This window comes from Petaurus breviceps, unplaced genomic scaffold (assembly GCF_028583685.1).
Source record: "Petaurus breviceps papuanus isolate PSGF00001 unplaced genomic scaffold, PetGlider_PUasm1.0 458, whole genome shotgun sequence".
NCBI lineage: Eukaryota > Metazoa > Chordata > Mammalia > Diprotodontia > Petauridae > Petaurus > Petaurus breviceps.
The window spans coordinates 1-5,532 of record NW_027186345.1 but is presented as its reverse complement, the minus strand read 5'-3'; positions in this window follow the sequence as shown (position 1 = coordinate 5,532).

The window sequence follows — 5,532 nt, the reverse complement described above, 5'->3', positions numbered from 1 at the left end:
GTGTGTGTGTGTGTGTGTGTGTGTGTGTGTGTGTGTGTGTTGTAGAAAGGAAATAAATTTGTCCAGTATAGCTAGACTGCCTAGTGCATGGAAGGGAAAAGAATGAATTATGACTGGAAGATGAGTTATGCTCATGGGCTAAAAGCATGGACCATGACTCATTCTACATTATGAGGACCTTGACAAAGGGTTGGAATTTTATTTGTTAGGCAATGGAGGTGGGGTGGGGATGGTACTGAAACAGCATGAGCAGAGACTGTCTTGGCAGTAGAATGAAGGATGAATAGGACTGGCATTGGATGGAGGTAGGAAGATTTACAAAGAAGTTTCTTTTTCCACATTTGAATCATGAAAACTAAATTTTACCCAAATTAGAGCCTTAGTTCTATACACACCCTAAAGAAGGTAACAGACCACAATCAGTGACTGGATGACTTTTTTTCCTCCTAATATTTGATGTTTCCATTGAATTCATTTAAATTTTGAGTACAGTGTTTTCCTTCTCCAATCCACATTCCATAGAACCACTAAAAATAATGTTGCTAAAAGGACTATATCATTCCTTCAATCAAAAAGCTTCCGTGGTTCCCTATTGCCTTGAGTTATAGAGGCCACTTAGGCCAACACTTAAGGGACTTGGCACTCTGGCTCCAACCTGTCTTTTCAGACCAATTTCATATTATTCTACCTCACATGCTCTACTCTATGTTCCAGCCACAATAGCTTACTTACTGTTCCCCAAGCATAATACCACATCTTGTGCCTCTGAGCCAAAAATACAAGGTGTTCTTCATTCCTAGAATTCCCTCCCTTCTTAAACCTTTCTGTTCAAGGCTCAGCTCAAATGCTACCTTCTACATGAGATCTTCAGTGATTCCGTTAGTTGTCAGCACTCCACCACTTTCCAAAATTGCTGTTTATGTATCTGTGAACATATTATTTTCTGACATGTCCAAAACAGAAACCGTTAGCTTTCTCCCTCTATTATCTCCTTTTTTTCTGACTTCCTTATTTCTTCCAAAAGCAACACAGTTCCTCCAGGCAACCAGGTTCACATTCTAGGAATCATCCTTGACTCTTTACTCTCAATCACCACTGCCATACTCCAGGTCTTCCCTTTACCCCCACCCCATATCTATTTAATTGCTAGGTGTTGTTGATTTTCCTCCCTCAAACTTTCTTGCCCTTGTTTCCTTTTCTCTACTCCATCACCATGAGCCAAGGTTCTTATCACTACTCACCTGGACTTCTGCTACAGATTTCTAGGCATCTGGGTGACACAGTGGATAAAGCACTGGGCCTGGAGTCAGGAAGTTCTGAGTTCAAACCCAATCTCAAACACTTACTAGCTGTGTAATCCTGGAAAAATTACTCAATATTTGTTTGTATCAGTTTCCTCAACTGTAAAATAGGGATAATAACACCTACCTCACAGGGTTGTTGTGAAGATAAAATAAGATGTTTGTCAAGCATTTAGTACAGTGCGTGGCACATAGTAGAATATATATATACATATATATATGTATGTATGTATGTATGTATTCTTTCCCTTCTTCCTCTTCGTAATAAGTCTCCTTGTATCTAGCCTTTCCACCTTTTGTTCTAGGAACAGTAATCAAATCAATATAGTTATCCCTTCCACATTTTGGTGGCTAGGGTCATGGCATCCCCATAATCTGGAAAATCCGTGTAAATTTTTTGGCCCTCCCTTTGTACCAGAGAAGAAGTCTGAATTTTTTCTTTTTTTCATTTTGGGATATTTACAGTACCTTATTGTCAAATTTACATTATTTGGCGCTAGACTCTGTGTTGTTTGCTGGTCTTTGTGTGTCATCTATAGCTCCCTCAAAACTCTAAAAACATTCCCATTTAATTTCTTATGCCAATCTGCAATATATGGAAACTGTGATGGGAAAAATTGAGACTTGGAAGGGATAATGGTATTACCATTGTTTTTGGAAAAGGTCACACCCTTTTCATGCTGTTTGCCTCAGTTTCTTCATCTATAAAATGAGTTAGAGAAGGAAATGGCAAATCATTCCAATATGTTTGCCAAGAAAACTCCAAATGGGGTCATGAAGAGTTGGACATGACTGAAAAACTGAAGAACAAAAATGACAATCAACCCTATGGCACCTTTCGTCATACTTGTGACTTTAGAGACTAAAAACTCTTTTCTGTGACCACATATATTCCTCCATACATGGAGTGTGAGCTCCTTGAAGTCAGGAATTGACTCACTCTTGAATCTGTATTCTCAGTTTCTACCTCAGAGTCTGGCACATAATAGGTATACAATAAGTACATTTCCCTTTGTTCATTCCTTCATTCTGTCAGTAATCAGCAAGACTATTTCTCTTCTCCAATTCTACTTGTTGTTTTGTTTTCTCCATTTCATGGACTACTGTTACTTATATTGAGGGACTTGATCAAGGTCATACAGATTGTAAGTGGAAGAGCCAGGATTTGAACTAAGGTCCCGTGACTTCAAGTTTAATGTTCTAATTTGAGCATTCTTTTCGTTGTGTCATGCTACCCCAATATATCTTCCACAAAGCTGACAAACTGATATTCCTAACATGCAGTTCTGGCCACGATACAACCTTGATCAAGACTTGATCGTTGACTATAAAAGGCTGTAAGGCCTATAAAATATAGCCTTATTTTTGGCATTTAAGTTTCTTCACCATCTAGTTTCAAGCTATATTTTTAAGTTGATCCTACTTGGTTGTTGTTCAATCATTCAGTCATGTCTGACTCTCTGTCACCACAGGGGCTATATCATGCTTATGCTGTCCATGAGATTTTCTTGACAAAGATAAGGAGTGGTTTGCCATTTCCTTCTCCAGTGATTCCACATTACTAATTAGGTACACCCCCATCTATATACATGTATACTATATGCATGTGTCTATATACATGTACACACCTATCAGTGGGAACTTTGGGTTGAAGGGAATGGATTTTTTAGTCATTATTTTAATGTAATTCTAAATTCTTTCTAGAATAGCTGGACCAACTGATAACTCTATATGTATCAATAATGTATCAAAGTGCCTATTGTTCCATAACTACTCCAATCTGCACTATGTCCACATTTTGTCATCACTACCAAGTTTCATAATATAGGGTGAAATCTCCAAAATTTGATTTTCATTTCTCTTTTTTGGAACCATCTTTCATATAGCTTTTAATAATCAGAATTTCTTTGATTTTTGAAAACTATTCATATGCTTTGACCACTTAATTGTAGAATGACTCTTGGTCTAATATACTTCTATTAATTTCCTATACACCTTAGCTATCATACCATTATAAGAATTTGTCTTTGCAAAAATTTCCTCCCCTTATTTGATAGCTTGCCTTCTTATTGTAGCTGCATTGATTTTGTTTGAGCAAAAACTTTACAAATTCGTTTGACTGAAATGCTCAATTTTATCTTTTGTGATTGTCTCTATCCTTTGTTTTCCTAAGAGTTTGACTATAGGGGCAGCTAGGTGGCACAATGAATAGAGCACCGGCCCTGTAGTCAGGAGCACCTGAGTTCAAATCTGGCCTCAGACACTTGACACACTTACTAGCCATGTGACTTTGGGCAAGTCACCAAACTCCAATTGCCCTCCAAAAAGCCAAAAAAAAAGTTTGACTATTAGCCACTGTTGTGAAAGTTTTCCTGATCTGCTCTTCTAATTTTTTTAAGAGTGTGGCTTAAATCAAGTCTATTCATTTAAATCTAATTCCTGCCAAATGCTCTTATCCTATTTCAGAGAAAGCATCCCTCTTTCTTTCAAACATTAAATTCTCTGAGAATCTGTTTCCCCATTTTACACATGGAGAAATAATGATTCTTTAGTATTTATCTCCCAGGGTTATTATGAGGATCTAATGAAATAATGTATGTAAAATGCTTTGCAAATTTTAAGAGAAATGCAAATGCATCTTAATAATGATTATTACCTTCATTCCTAATCTGTCCCACATGGCTCATGCAGAAAAAGTGATCAGAGTTGTGGCAGGAAGATAGGGAATTTAGCCTTTGGAAGATATGATTGTTTCATTTATCTGCTAGTTAGATTAGTACATTGATGACTGGGAAAGCACAAGAGCATTGTACATTATCCAGAACCTGGGTAATATGCTGTCATGAAATGATGAACAATGTTGATGAACTTCTCTGATCAGTCAAATTTTGACATAATTTTCCATAAGCCCTCATGACTGACAGCATCAAAGGCCTTGGTCAGTTCTACACTTGTTGTGTACAGACCTCTGGTCTCCTCCTAGTATTTTTCCTAGAATTGTTGGGCAGCAAACATATCAACCTTTCCTCAGTCCTTTCTGAAGCCACACTGGCTCTCAGGTAGATAATCACCTTCTAGTGAAGGATCTGACCACGAAGGAGGACTCTGGCAAGAATCTTGCCAGCAATGACTAAGAGAGAAAACCCCCACCCCATGATTATCACAGGACAATCTATGTCCTTTACCTTTATAGAGATAGATGATGGATGCATCCTTGAACTCTTTAGCATGACATTTTGAGCCATGTTGTCAAATGTCTTCAATAAGGATGAAGATTACACTGAGGTCAGCTACCACACTGATGGTAAATTCTTCAACTTGAAAAGGCTACAAGCCAAGACTAATGTGGAGGGAGTATTGGTGCATGATTTTATGTTTGCCGATGATTGCACACTCAATGCAATCTCTGAAGCTGAGATGTAACAAAGTATGGACCAATTCTTTGCTGATTATACTAATTTTTGGCCTAACAACACCAAGTAAATACGGGTGCTCCATCAGCCACCACTACACCATTCATACATGGAACCATTGGTTATGGCAAATAGAGAAGCTTTGAATGCTATGGATAAGTTCACTTACCTTGGTAGTATACTTTTCAGGGATGTACACATTGATAATGAGGTTGACACACACAAATATTGCAGTATTTGGGGTCTCTGAAGGAAAGTTTGGGAAAGAAGAGGTATTAGACTGACTACTAAACTGAAGGTCTACAGAGCCATTGTTCTGACTTCATTATTGCATGCCTCTGAAACCTGGGCAGGCTACTAGCACCATGCCAGGAAACTGAATTGCTTCCATTTGAAATATCTTAGGAAGATTCTGAAGATCACCTGGCAGGATAAGGTAGCAGACACTGAGGTCCTTTCTTGAATTAAAGTGCCAAGCTTTCAAACTCTACTGCAGAGAGCACAACTCGAATGGGCTGGCCACATTGTTCAAATGCAAAATGTACCCTTGCTAAAAAGAGTGTTTTATGGAGATATCACATAGTGGTCAGAAGAAGCAATACAAGGACACTGTCAAGGTCTCTCTTAACAACTTTGGAATTGGTTATGTGACATGGGAGACTCTGTGTTATAGAAATGTAAATTTTTTAAGATCTTCCCTGCCTCTAGGTTAAGTGCACCTGTAGCCTGTGGTGGGAGGTTTGTTTTTCAGGAATGCCCACACCTTGGTGCTTTGTGATTGGGCAGTGGGTCAAGAGGGTTGTTACATTCTCTGACCC